The sequence below is a fragment of the Aplidium turbinatum genome, chromosome 2 (genome assembly GCF_918807975.1).
Source record: "Aplidium turbinatum chromosome 2, kaAplTurb1.1, whole genome shotgun sequence".
Lineage (NCBI taxonomy): Eukaryota > Metazoa > Chordata > Ascidiacea > Aplousobranchia > Polyclinidae > Aplidium > Aplidium turbinatum.
The window spans coordinates 10,487,511-10,502,799 of NC_137473.1; the positions used below are offsets into that span (position 1 = coordinate 10,487,511).

At 40.1% G+C, this 15,289-nt stretch overlaps 1 long non-coding RNA gene across 2 annotated transcripts; it reads right to left on the bottom strand.

The window, feature by feature from the left end:
- Positions 1 to 15: 15 nt before the first annotated feature.
- On the bottom strand, positions 16 to 14,891 carry LOC145788215 (uncharacterized). Of its 2 annotated transcripts, XR_014291501.1 has the most exons (4): positions 14,758 to 14,891; positions 13,754 to 13,930; positions 5,375 to 5,551; positions 16 to 125 (listed from the first exon to the last, which is right to left on the bottom strand). It is a non-coding gene; the product is annotated as an uncharacterized LOC145788215 (long non-coding RNA). The 2 variants fall into 2 exon arrangements; XR_014291502.1 differs by lacking the exon at positions 16 to 125 and having other exon boundaries at positions 5,318 to 5,551.
- Between the last annotated feature and the right edge of the window lie 398 nt (positions 14,892 to 15,289).

The following is a 15,289-nucleotide window of genomic DNA, read 5'->3' on the forward strand; positions in this document are numbered from 1 at the left end:
ACCCGGACATAGAATAGGGCATTGTCGTAACTGTTGCTGGGGATCACATCGTTGTGGGCGAGGTTGGAAAATATTCTGACACAAAGGCGACGTGTGCCTACGCCCAGGATTAGGTTGGCCACCACCTGTCAAAAGAAATCGTTTGATTTTTAGTGTCTTTGCATCTTCCTCAGCGGTGTATTTAAATAACAATCGTTGAGGACTGTGCGGAAGCGCCAACACAACCTTTGTAAAAGCTGGTGGTGAAACAAATTTTAATTAACAGGGAATCAAAAATTATTCTCATAAATTTCTTTAAAAATGTGAAAAAGGGTAATAGTCTAATTAAATGTACGTTGGAGGATTAAAGGTTGAAAAATTCTGTGGTTTTGTCTATGTTACAATTAAATTTTGTGGTTTGTTTAGTTGTCTACTTTTGTGCAGTTTTATATTCAATTTTTGCTTTTACAGAAAACAACAACTACCACCAAGCTTGCTTGAGCATCAACAACGACTGAAATGGCCAACAGTCAAAAGTAGTAATCAAATATTGCATTTGTTTTTCGGTTTTTGAGTGGCGAATGACCAAGTGCTTTTCTTACATATTTTACTGACACAAGACACATTTGCTTCTATTGCATATCACCTAGATAGGAGGTTCAGTTGAGGAAGCGTACAACAAGTAAACAATTTTTTATGTTTCTCGGCAGCCGATTTGTAGCAAGAATTGACAGCGATAGACACGTGTTTCGCCCATGAGGCTGGGCTCATCAGTATCGCACCGTATTCTGCCACAAATTTATTCGACCACCGCTTTACCAGTCAGTTTAACTCTTATCTTTGTGGAAACAAAGAAAGAGCCAACAAAACCAGCAGGCGCCAGGGCAGAGGACATTGTGAAGAAAGGGGCGTTCTTCCCGGCTATCAGCACAAGGCTGAGCACTCACTAGTACAGCGAGCAGCTGCGATTCGCCAACCATAACGGTGTAGCTTTCACGCTAGCCATTAAGACCATCCAATCAACAATATGTTTCTCGGCAGCCGATTTGTAGCAAGAATTGACAGCGATACCACGTGTTTCGCCCATGAGGCTGGGCTCATCAGTATCGCACCGTATTCTGCCACAAATTTATTCGACCACCGCTTTACCAGTCAGTTTAACTCTTATCTTTGTGGAAACAAAGAAAGAGCCAACAAAACTAGCAGGCGCCAGGGCAGAGGACATTGTGAAGAAAGGGGCGTTCTTCCCGGCTATCAGCACAAGGCTGAGCACTCACTAGTACAGCGAGCAGCTGCGATTCGCCAACCGTTCGGTAACGTTTGCACTGTATCGGGCCAATACCGGCAACGTACAGTATTGTATCGGCAAAATGGTACAGTTTGTCTGATACAAAGCCTGTATCGGGCCGATACAATGTTGTAAGGGCAAAACTGTACCGTTTGTGTAAGGGCAATGCGGTATTGGCACAGTACAGTTTGGTAATGGCAAAACTATACAGTTTGTGTAAGGGCAATCCGGTATTGGCACAATACAGTTTGGTAATGGCAAAACTGTACAGTTTGTGTAAGGGCAATCCAGTACTGGCACAGTACTGTGTGGTAAAGGCAAAACTGTACAGTTTGTGTAAGGGCAATCCGGTATTGGCACAATACAGTTTGGTAATGGCAAAACTGTACCGTTTGTGTATGGGCAATCCGGTATTTGTACAGTACAGTTTGGTAATGGCAAAACTGCACAGTTTGTGTAAGGGCAATCCGGTATTGGCACAGTACAGTTTGGTAATGGCAAAACTGTACAGTTTATGCAAGGGCAATCCGGTATTGGCACAGTACTGTGTGGTAAAGGCAAAAGTGTACAGTTTGTGTATGGGCAATCCGGTCTTGGCACAGTACTGTGTGATAAAGGCAAAAGTGTACAGTTTGTGTAAGGGCAATCCGGTATTGGCACAATACAGTTTGGTAATGGCAAAACTGTACAGTTTGTGTAAGGGCAATCCAGTACTGGCACAGTACTGTGTGGTAAAGGCAAAACTGTACAGTTTGTGTAAGGGCAATCCGGTATTGGCACAATACAGTTTGGTAATGGCAAAACTGTACCGTTTGTGTATGGGCAATCCGGTATTTGCACAGTACAGTTTGGTAATGGCAAAACTGCACAGTTTGTGTAAGGGCAATCCGGTATTGGCACAGTACAGTTTGGTAATGGCAAAACTGTACAGTTTGTGTAAGGGCAATCCGGTATTGACACAGTACTGTGTGGTAAAGGCAAAAGTGTACAGTTTGTGTATGGGCAATCCGGTCTTGGCACAGTACTGTGTGATGAAGGCAAAAGTGTACAGTTTGTGTAAGGCCAATCCGATATTGGCACAGTACTGTGTGATAAAGCCAAAACTGTACAGTTTGTGTAAGGGCAATCCGGTATTGGCACAGTACAGTTTGGTAATGGCAAAACTGTACAGTTTGTGTAAGGGCAATCCGGTATTGGCACAATACAGTTCGGTAAAGGCAAAACTGCACAGTTTGTGTAAGGGCAATCCGGTATTGGCGCAGTACTGTTTGGTAATGGCAAAAATGTACAGTTTGTGTAAGGGCAATCCGGTAGCCTACTGGCACAGTACAGTTTGTGTAACGGCAAAAGTGTACAGTTTGTGTAAGGGCAATCCGGTGTTAGCACAGTACTGTGTGGTAAAGGCAAATCTGTAAGCCTACAGTTTATAATGGCAATCCGGTGTTGCAATGGTACAGTACAGTATGGTAAGGTGTTGGCACAGTACAGCCGATATTGGCACAGTACAGTTTGGTAAAGGCAACACTGTATACTGTAGCTACAGTTTGGTTGCAAATTATTGGGCTTGTTTTTGTGTTGATTTGGCTGTTTTGGGCTTGTTTTTTAGATTCACTTGCTTGTTTTCAAAAACCAACCTGGCATCACTGGTTTTCAGTTTACTACTAACGGGAACACACTTCGCGTGCGAGTTAAGCCAGGTGGCTACATTCGTGCGTGGTAGAGAGAGAGAGAGAGAAAGAAAACTTTTGAGAAAGCTTGCAGTCGAGTTTAGCTGTTTGTCGTGTGATTTGCGTTGTATGCTACAGTAGAAACTCCTGCCGCGTTCCACGCATAATGCCTTTGGCCAACGCAACTGTTCAGTTGGCGCTCCCACTCTGTTTACTTGCTTGTTATGTTGAGGTGCGGTTCAGGTTGATAATCTTATTGTCTGAAGTTCTGTTACAGAATGTTGTTTAATCTGCAGAGACGATGCAGCATCACCTCTGCATTCGTTGATAACAATACCACAACCTTTCAAGCTCTCATTCGCAAAAGATTATATCAGTTTATAACCCGATGTAACTTGTCTTCCAATCAATGGATTTATGAACTCATGCGAACGGACTGTTATTATCAATCTTTGTATTTGGTTCATTACGACTCAGCTCTTCGGAGTTGAGTATCTGCTTTGTTTCTACTTTCTAGGCTATGTGTGATTGTGTAATATGGACCATCTTGAGTCTGATGCAAATAAATAAATAAAAAATAAAAATAAATAAGCTTAATTCATTTGTTTATGTTTATTTAGATGTTCCATTTAGTTTGTTAAAGCTAATATAAGCTTGCGTAATAAAGTATGTATTAGTTCACGGCAATTTAACGAACTAATTGAAGATGGATAGCAAGTTTATAAAGCCCAGTTTGTTCAGCGCTGATCCCAACTCTAGTCCAGCTAGTAAAGAGTGGAAACATTGGCATCGAACATTCGCGAATTTTCTTGCAGCATTTCCAGCTGAACCAGAGATCAGTGATGACGATGAACTGCGATGTTTGATCGCCCACGTTGATAAGGATGTTTACAATTACATCAGTGAATGTAATACTTAAGACCTTGCAATAAGAACTTTAGAAAGATTATACGTGAAACCAAATAATCTCATATTTGCCAGACATTTGCTAATGACGTGCAAACAACAGGCAGAACAGTCATTAGATGATTACGTATTAAACTTGAAGCGGCTATCTCGAGATTGCAATTATAAAGCCGTAACCGCGGAAGTTTGCCGCAATGAAGCGATTCGTGACGCTTTTATATCAGGGATATTGTCTGCATCAATACATCGGGTGGATAACGTGACACAGTCATGCCTTCTAAACACCTTGCTTTTAAGGTGAGTGGGCGTCGTCAGCAGTAGCAAAGTGCGCCTTTCTACGACAAGTTCCATGTCGCACTTCTCACGCCATCACGGCTGGACTGAATAATAATGTTTTTGTTTGTCGTATCCAGGCTTACACCCGGTGGTTGAAGATTTAGATTGAATGGACGGGAAGGCAAGGAAGCCAATCTTCGTGTCCACCTTCAGGCATGCCTTTAAGTGTCCTGCCACAGACACAGCCGCATGCTCGAGCGGTGTCGAACCGGCGCCCTTTCGATTGCCGTTCTAGGGTTCTCCCCACTCGGCTATGCAGCCGACTAATAATGGTTTTGATGCATGATTCTGTAAACATTACTTATTCTGAGACAATAAAATATCTGCTTTTACAGGTGCTGTTATGCGAACACCGAACTTGGATGGTGCCACTGAAAGTGCCATAGAAAAATGTATCAGCACTTGGATGCGAAATTTTAATGACCGCGAAGGGGGACGGAAAAGACGAACCATCGGTTGCTCATATGTTCAATAAATTTTCACATAAGAATTTTCTTGTTTTTGTTTGAAAGTACGGGTTAGGGTTACTGATGCAGGCTTGGTGATGGCATTGTATATGCCTGTACATTTGTAGGTATTGGCATGGTGTAGGCGCAGGCATGGTATCTTTTAGAGGTACAGGCAGATAAATGGCATTGCCCTGGCCCATTATTGGCATGGTATAGTGATATTCGCTGAGTAATGGCATTGTACAGGCTAGAACGAGGGTGTAAGGTACAAATACCGGTTAGGTAATGGCATCGTGCCGGCAACTGTAGTAATACTGTATCGGCCCAGTATAGAACTTGTTTGCACTTTTTTACCAGGCCTGTATAGATTACTGTATCGTGCCAATAAAGGGACCCGATACAACACCGCATTGGCCCTATACCGGCCCGATTAGGGTATGTTAAAGGTACAAATACCGGTTGGGTAATGGCATCGTGCCGGCAACTGTAGTAATACTGTATCGGCCCAGTATGGAACTTGTTTGCACTTTCTTACTGGGCCTGTATAGATTACTGTATCGTGCCAATAAAGGGACCCGATATAACACCGCATTGGCCCTATACCGGCCCGATTAGGGTATGTTAGCTGGGAACACACATTTACCTCAGTTCAGTTCAGTTGTTTTTTTATTTCTGACCATCATATCAAAAAACAATACACGTCAACATAGCAAAGGTCGAGAAAAAGGTAGAAGTGACAAAACGCGAACCTATGTGAACGCATCCGGTTCCACCACAAGGAAGATCACAACAGATTTCCTGACCCGGACATAGAATAGGACATTGTCTTAACTGTTGTTGGGGATCACATCGTTGTGGGCGAGGTTGGAAGTTATTCTGACACAAAGGCGACGTGGGCCTACGCCCAGGATTAGGTTGGCCACCACCTGTCAAAAGAAATCTTTTTATTTTTAGTGTTTCTGCATCTTCCCTCAGAGATGTATTTAAACAACAATCATTGAGGACTGTGTGGAAGCGCCAATACAACCTGAAACAAATTTAAATTGACAGGGAATGAAGAATTATTCCCATAATGTTTTTAACAATGTGAAAAAAGGTAATAGTCTAATTAAATGTACGTTGGAGAACTGAAGGTTGAAAAGTTTTTTATTGTATTTTATTGAAAAGACAAGCAAAGCAAGTGTGGATATAAAACGTTAGTGTGAAGCTTATGGGAACAATATTAAAAACAATAAAGTTTAGCCTACTTTTTCAAGAAAATTTTTCATCTAATGTTAGTTCTGCATTAAAATTCAGAAAAGAATAATGAGTGTGGGGTATTGTTGAGGAATAAAACTACTAGCCACGACGCCAATGATGTATCAAGGGATATGCAAAACCTGTTTGGGAACACGTAGTGATCTTCCACCAAACACTGGAGTGCCAAAGCGCAGCGATTGAAAATTAGTCGTCTACAACACTGGCGGCTTGTGTTAATTTGTAATGGAGCCTCGATTCTATATGTTTATTGGCCGATGATGATTTCGTTTCAGTTTTAGAAGATATGTAAGAACTAGAAGTATTGGTGCGCTGTTGCGTAGCCTATCGCTTAGCTAAAAACTTCTCACTTACCGTACCTAAGTTTTTTTTACCAATGACGCAGCCAAATATCAATTAGCAAAATATCAACTATATATTCATAATAAAACCTATTAAAATAATTTTTATTTAGGCTTGAGGATAGTTACTTTTCATCAGTGAGTGATTGAATTTACCAACTCAACCTCATGGCAATTTCTCTGTTGTTCAATCACAAACAATACGATTGTCTTTCTTATTACGATTCATAGGCAGGGAATGGGATAGAATGGAAAGGAAGATAGGATGGAATGGAATGCATATTTTGCGATGGAAGAACGATGACGTGGGATGGGAGATTTAGATGATAAAATGGAAAACAGTCTTCCATAATTCCATCCAAACTTCATCATTCAACTTTATTACTTGATTTAAAGTGCCCCTGACAGGTTGGATCCAAGTATAGTAACTTTTTAAAGCATTTCCTTGCGCAGAATCATACTTAGCGAACTTTTTAACCTTAACCTCGTAGCTCGACTGGTTAGGGCGTAATTTACATCAAACGACGGCTCCGCAGCGCCACCACAGGCGAAACTCCATATTTCACTGCTCTGGGACGACTTTGGTGGTATTACGTCATCCTAAGTCGGCGTTCTTAGCGACGGATGAAACATACGTTTCCTAGATGTAATTGCTGGATCACAGTTTAGTCGGAGTTGGTACAAGCGGTTGCTTTTTTCAAAGATCTGTTGTTTTTTACAGTTTAATAAAACTGTACTGGATACGTTCCTACAAAACCTAAAATATACTTGAAGTGAAAAATGAAGAAATTGTACGAATCATCATTCATATTTAATTCATCATCACTATTCAAAAATAAATAAAAGTTCTCTCTCTCTCTCTCATGATGTGCCCTCAGTACGTACATCGCAGAGTCTATACATGTAACACCCTAGTTTACCTGTACAAGGGTACGTTTTTGTAAAAGTTGTTGTTTAGAAGTGCTGAAATCATCATCAGCAACAGGTTGCATCTTTGCTTTTATAGATGGTAGCCTATGGCAGATTTCTTCAAAATGTAAAGTTTGCTCAAGCCCATTTTTACTTGAGTGGTATTAACAAAATCATCTTTAGTGAAGTGAAGAGAACATATTTGACTAGTTTTGTATGGCCCATCCTACTTTCGAACACTTGAAGAAAACTTCGACCATTTTCTTCTCAGCACCTTGTTTTGTGGGAAAGCGTGAAAAGAAAGCACACGATCTTTGTCACTGTCACATATTTATTTATTATTTATTTGCGTCAGACAAAGCTGTCCACATCGAAAACAAAACAACGAAATACTGTAATACACAAGCTGAAAATGCACAAAGATCACAGAGAGCCACCTTGGATGCCGTCGGTTAAGCTCACTAAATAGGCTATCTACTGTTACAAATTTACATACAATGAGCGTTGGAAGAATTGAAAGCATTCAGAACGATAAAAACAATCAGATGACATCATGTCTGATATAAAGCGATTTGAGGAGTGTATGCAATCGGTTAATAAACGAAAACATGTTTTTTCCTCAATAAAGCATCAAACGTAGTTACATTATTCATTACTTGATATTCACGGGCACTGACCTAACGAGGCAAATTGTGCAATATTCTGAAAGAGTCATTGTAAGCAACACGTATTGTTTTATACTAGAAGATCTAAACTTGTTCCACAACTTGGATAAGTAAAACGACATACAATAAGAACGAAATAAACTGTTTTTTTACAGTGGGTGAGCATTTAGAAAAATTAAGATTTTGCATTATTTGCAGCACAATACTGAGAGCGTACTTGCCTTGAAACATAATTTTCATCTGAGAACTATCAATAAATACACCCAGGTATTTTACAGAGTCTGTGAACACAATTTCAGATTTACCTAGATGTAGCAGAGGAGCACGTAAAAGATAAAAGTTTTTTGGGGAGAATAACATACCAAATGACTTTTTAGAATTGAAAGTAATTTCATGTTCAACGGCATACTTGTGGCAAACATCTAACAAATTTTTAAAGCCACACAAACTAGGCGAGATGCAGCAAATGTCATCAGGAAACATAATATGATTTAGACAAGAGTTGCCAACATAGCAACCAACTTTTGTTTTATTGAGATAAGAAAGCTGATTAATATATACGGCAAAAAGATAGGGGCTGAACACCCCACCTTGTCAGACTCCGTTGGACACAGTAGCCTAAATGATTGGCACAGGTGACCTTCTCACCTCACTTGCATGGTTTTTTTACTATAAAGGCACAAAGGTTACCAGTATTCCAATAAGCAAACAAACTAGATAGGCAGTAGGCACGTTACGTGTGATAAGCGTTTTAAACAATAAATGATGATTGACTTTGTCGAAGGCTTTTGAAGCATCCAAAAAGACAGAATATACAGGAGTGTCATGACTGATATAAGAGGACACTGGTTGTTTTAATAAAAAACACTCATGTCAGTACTATAACCAGACTTAAACCCAAATTGATTGTCACTGGTATTCAAGAAAGGCAATAGATGATTCAAATAAAACATTCAAACAGTTTTGAGATTACTGTGGCTAGAGCAATAAGTCTATAGTTACCTGAATCTTGAATGTCGCCATTCAAATTCTTTACAATCGGGACTAAGACAGTTTTCAAGCAAGAATTTGGTACAGTGCCATGACTAAGACACATATTAAAAAGCAAGGTACACTAATATAAAAACGAATAATCAGCATAAACAATATGTTCAGCTGAAATTTTGTCAGCACCAGCAGCGCGGTTTAGTGTCAGTTTGACAAGCAAGGAACCAATTGTGTCCATGTTGCAACAAAAGTTGTAATATTTATCCCTAGAAGAAATACATGAGTTAACAAATTCTTTTTCAGTGTTGGTTTTGCTAGAATTTAGCAAGGAGCTGTAATGATGTTTTCACATCTCAGTAATTGCTTCAGGACTTTTTGCTCCACCAACATTTACAGGAAGAGAACTTTTTTTGCAAGTAGACTTTTTTACTTTCTGCCAAAATGACTTATGTGAGCTGTCCAAGTTGAGTGCTGAGGCAAGCACATTTGCTCTATGTTGTTCAGAGGCATGATTACAAACAACGGTGAAAGGCTTTTTTAAACTCCTTTTGTTTGCTCTGCATCAACTCATATAGGTAACCATTTCACTGTTTCCCATTTTTTACCTACATGATGTAACTTTCTCTGGCAGTAGCATGAGCTTGCTTAACACGATTATTCCAACCAGGAACAGAAAATATGTTACATTTCTTCTTTACATCAACAAAGATTTTATCAGAAGCTGCTTTGAGACCATCAGTTATAATATATATTATAGAAAGAGTCTATTGAGGCAACATGAGAAGCATCTGAACAATGAGAATTATTGCATTTAATACTTTCAGTTGGCAAGGAAATTCTGGATAGATATTTTTAAATACAGCAATACACATGAACAACAATTTTTAGGCATTGCCTCAACCATAAATTAAAGGTAGCCTACTGTTTGTGAGATACTGTTGTTACACTGCAAATGGCTATAGCCAGATTAGAACAAATAAAAAAGTATCAAAATTGTAGCCCTATGAAACTGCAATTTCAATTGAATTGCTGTTTGGTAAAAAATAAACTCAACCTTTTTGATCAAAACCTGGTAGTAATAGTAAGTTCACTTTTCTATTTCGGTAATTCTTAATTTGCACATGCTTTAGACCAACAGAGCCCAACACATTCACGTTTTGCAGTAGCCGTACTATACCTAACCAAGTCACCAGTCACCACAGATTGTATCCTTCCAGCTTACGGTGACGTCACAGCGATGTTGCCGTTTTTATTTTCGCAAAAGAATGAGTGTCAGAATCGCCGATGTCAACGAAAGTTTGCAAGCGTGTAACTTAGTAGCCTGTTGATATTTTTTACAATTTTCTGTTCAGGGAAATTTTTTAGTGTCACCTTGTTGGTATCTTAGGTAAATTTCGCAAATTTATTTACCTGTCAGAGGCACTTTAAAGACATAAAAAATTGTGAAATAACTTGATTAAAAGTTGCCGTTTGATTCTTCTGCTTATTTCTCTTCTTTCTATTTTACGTCTCATTTCCCAGATGTAGGGGTAGGACGGGGTCTGGCAAGGCACATAGTTTCCACTCATCACGATCGAAGGGGCTAACGTTGGTCATCTGCCACCGCTTCCTATCATTACTTATTGTATCAACCCACGTATATCTGGGACCTCCAGGTTTCTTTGTACTGGGAACTGGCACATCTCGGGATTGTTTTATCCATCCTCTGCTACTTTTAACATGTCCAAACCAGCGGAGATGGTTGAAGCGAAGGACATCCTCAATCTTTGGCAAGCTCAGCCTAGCAAGTAGTGTGTCTGAACTGGTGCACTAAATTTATTGTGATCTGATGTTGCAAGATCCATCGCATCATTGCATGGTCATTTTGTTTGATTCTACCAAGTACCTCTTTTGTCACAGCCCAGCATTCGCTCACAAACAACACCACGCTCTTGACAAAGCTGTTGTAGACTAAGCTTTACTAAGAAGGGAGATATCTTTGTCGGTGAGTATAGGCAGTGGTTGTTTGACTTTATCCCATGCTGTCTTCACTTTAGTGATGTAGCTGAGATCGGAACCTCCATCTGCACTGAGCAGTGAGCATTCCACCACCAAAGAAACTGTGTCTAACACTTCTAACTTTCCATCATCTATTTGGACGTCAGTGATGGTTCTACCCCTTATGGGCCGAGCTTCCCCTGCGCATCCTTTACACTTAAAGGTTGGGTCGAGTTTCAGTCCTCTGCTTATGCCACTGCACTTTTTGTGAACCCAGAGGAAGCAAGTGTTGCACTGGATGGAATTTGTGCTTACACCGGCCCTACACACAGCACAAGGGTAACCCCTTGAGTCTTATAATGGTTGCAACTTCTTTTCCCTTATCATGATCTTGGTCTTGGCCATGTTGACCTTTAGACCTTTGGCTTCCACTCCATCCTCCCATATCTTCAACCTTTCCATAAGCTCGTCTAGCCATTTAGAAATGATAATCAGGTCGTCATCATAAAGGAATTCTCAAAGGAAACACGTGCGGAAGACATGACAGTGCCTCGAGAAGTATAATGAATAAGACAGGCTGGGGAGTGGGGACAGACCTCTGATGCAGACAGACTTTGACTTCAAAGTCATCACTGAGACTGTCTCCTACTCGTACTTTGCAATTAGTTCGCCTATGCATACTCTGAACAAAACCAATAATCCACTCATTTACTCCGAGCTTCCTCATGGACCACCAGAAAACCTCCATTGGGACTCGGTCAAAAGCCTTCTCTAGGTCAATAAAGGCAAAGTAGAGTTTCTTGTCTGCACAGAGAAATTTCTCCTACAGTTGACGGACAATGAAGGCGGCGTCTGTAGTGTTTCGTCCGGGCATGAAACCGACCTGCATCTCGTCAATGGATACTTTGTCTCTGATAATGTTGTCAGCAACCCTTTCAATCACATTCATCACTTGATCTAATAGCTTCAAACTTCTATAGTTACCTCTTTGTTGGGCATCTCCTTTGCCTTTGTAACTGTTGATGATGATGTTATCCTCCCAATCTTCTGGTACTGCACCCTTTTTGATGATATCATTTGCTATATCCGTAATGAGTTGAATACCTGTGTCGCCGGACGCTTTGAGCATTTCAGCTATGACGCCAGATGAGCCAGCTGCCTTTCCGGTTTTCATTGTTTTGAGTGTCTTCATGAATCAGATCGTGCGGATACACACTAACTGTAATTATGAATCCACACTACATAATTGTACATCTCCATTATGAGACAACTTTATGATGGAATGATGGCCGACGTTGTTAGTGACAATGCACTCTCTAAAAAGTCTTTCCTATCATAAATGACGTGCTACAGGGTTATGTCTTGGTACCCACTTCGTTTAGCATAGTGTTTTCAGCTAGACCAGCGGTTCTTAACCTTTTTCCTTGTCGGCATACCAACCAGTTCTCGCACCCCCTCCAAGGATTGGCTGAAAATTAATAGTCGCCTACAGTTCGAAATTTTTGTTGAAACCTCGTAAAAAAACTTTGCTTCTTGCGTCTTATTATAACAAACTTTGATAATTCAGCATTCCCGCACCGCCTATGCATAAGTCTCGCACCCCTTAGTGGTGCGCGCACCCCTGGTTTAGAACCTCTGAGCGATGCTATCAGATGCTTTCAGAGATGAAAACTGCTATTTCAACTCAATATCGTTGCGACGGAAAACTGTTTATCCTGAGACCTTTTAAAACTTTTCGAAAATGCAATTCATTAAAAAATGAGTAACACAATTCTTCGTTGCTTGAGATAAGTTTGGATTAACAATCAGCCCTGAAAAAATGAGTCCATGCACCAACCAGCACCAGGAAAATCTTATAACAAATCAGTTATAAACAGACATAACTCAGCAACAACACTACATTTAACATTATAAAAACAAAAAACAATAAGCTAACGTTTTCGGCTAGTCATACAGCCCTTTTCAAGCTTGTAAGAAAAATATTTTTTAAAAGAAATACTAAAAAATCATACAATATCACAATAAAAATATGGTCAAATCTAAACATTTGAGAAACTTGCTTAACTAGCTCACACAAAATGATAACCAATCAGTTATTAGGTTACTGCAAATAATCATAAACTTCACGCCTGCCAAAGTTTTAAGTACGGTATCTTAAGAGTAGGCTATACTCTTTCTAACACAGCCATCGTTGACACGGAAATCAAGAACAGAATTGCCAAAGCATCTATTCGGTAGATTGAAGTTTAGCGTGTGGCAGAAGAGGAACACCAGATAGTCTACAGCTAAAAGTCTACAAAAATTTTGTTCTGACCACCTTTCTTATGCGTGTGAGGCCTGGACTCTTTACAGTTGACCAAAAGGCAAGTGGATCATTTCCACCTTTTCTGACTACAAAAACTCTTCATCATTCAATGGCAAAACAGAGTTTTAGACACAGACGTGCTCCGTAGGGCAAACATGCCCAGCACTCTTGCCATCATAAAGAAAGCACAAATTAGAATGGTTGGTCAGGTCCACTGGATGCCAAACCATCGCATTCCAAAACAACCGTTGTACGTTGAACTTGGGCTACTACCTAGAGACGAAAAGTTGGTAAAGAAAGAAGACGTTTCAAAGACACTTTCTAAGACTTCATGAAGAAATTCTCTGAATATGTTGATTCTTGGGAAGACTTAGCCGAAGAACGACTAACATGGCGCATTCGTTATTTTTGAAGGAGCAAAATCAGCAAAGTCTGCTGTCAAAAACGGGAACAGCGCGATTCCCAAGCGTAGAATAAAAACTTTAGCCAACCATTTTTCTCGTATCCATTCTGTAGCAGCAGCTTCAAAACAGAGGCACGCCTCATCAGTGATATTCACATTTCACACCCATTCACGCCAATCAGTTAATAAAGCCTGGTTCAGATTTATTGGCCATCTTTGGCAATGAAGGGCGAGCATTTTTTCATAGCATAACAGTTTATTACCACGCACAAAATTGTCATCACCTGTTCGAACACATTGAGTTCCACCACAAGGTCTTTCGCAACAGATCGTTCCCAATGGACATGGTCTAGGACATTGTGGCAAGTTTTCTCCAGGGGGACGCTGCTCACATCTTTGACCTGGCCCGAAACCATCCAGGCACAATGGTGATGTACGTCCCCTTCCGCCCCTGTTGGTTTCTAAAGAGAAATCATGTTTTTGTTGTTAGTATAACCAAGCCATCTATAGCAAGGTTTCCCAAACTGTGGTCCGCGGACCATTGGTGGTCCGCGACGACTTTACTGGTAGTCGGTGCTGGCGATATGACAAGAAATTAAGAAGTCACACATACACGTTGTACAGCACGTACCCTGTCAAAAATAATTGAAGCAGTTTTTTACAACTTAAATGATTTCGAAAGCTTTTGCTATTCAGTATCGTAAATCTTCCTTGTTGCATCTTCGTTGCAGTTAAAAAGTTGTTTACGAAAAATTAGTGGTCTGCGGCCCAAAAAATTTCACAAATAGTGGTCCGTGGCCCAAAAAGTTTGGGAAACCCTGATCTATAGTATAATGCATTTTTCTAGGTTGTTGTGTACATGCAGTGCAATCAAGTTAAGTTGTTCTCTGTTTGTCCCTGTTATTTGATCACAATGATATATTGCATGTTAACAAGATGATTCCAATTGTATGTTCAAGTACGTATTTTTATCAAGTTTCACATTGCTTTCATTCTCTCTAGCTTTGTGCCCCAGTGGAAATGACGCCATGGCCCACCACTAAGGCATGATCCACTGATTGAAAACCATTAGCATAGCTTCACTGAAAAAGTGAGAAAACAATGAGCCAGATTTCCCTGGTTAATTTGGTCCACGCAACGATGAGTTGCAGTTGAAAAAGACTTCAAATGCTATAGCTTTAAATTGCTATTTTCTCTTTCAGTTACATACCTGTCAATGAGAACGAGTTTCGCGCTTTTGAAAATTAGTCAATAAAAACTTTAACAAATACCTGTTTAAGTTACATACCTGGAATAGTGCAAACGTTTACACCACACCGATCAGGGCAACATATCTGCCCAACCGGACATCCAAGAAGGCAGTTGCGAAACTCATCACCTTCTGGATCCCGTCTCCGTCGATCACATAGCTCATCATCATCATCTTCATCATCATCGAACTCTGGACATTGAGACTGTGAACGTCCTTTCAAAAAAGTAAAAAATCATAACTTTGTAATGTTTGAACTCAACCATAATCCAAACACTTGTTCCAAGTATTTTTGTTTATTATTTTTTAACATCGTTTCACAAGAAGAAAGGCTTGATTACAAAAGCACCAATATGAGTTCCCATTTTGGAAACGTCGGCGGGTAAAGGGTTGATTTCAAATTGATTTTCACGAAAAAACAAGTGTAGGCTATTCAATCTTCATGTTGCCTACAAAGCGGTAGTTGCAGACAAAATTGCTAAGCTATATACCACTACCAGGGCTACTCAACTAATGTTAGCAAAGGTATATTTTGACAAGTTGAATATTTTGGCGGTTTTGAATATTTCAT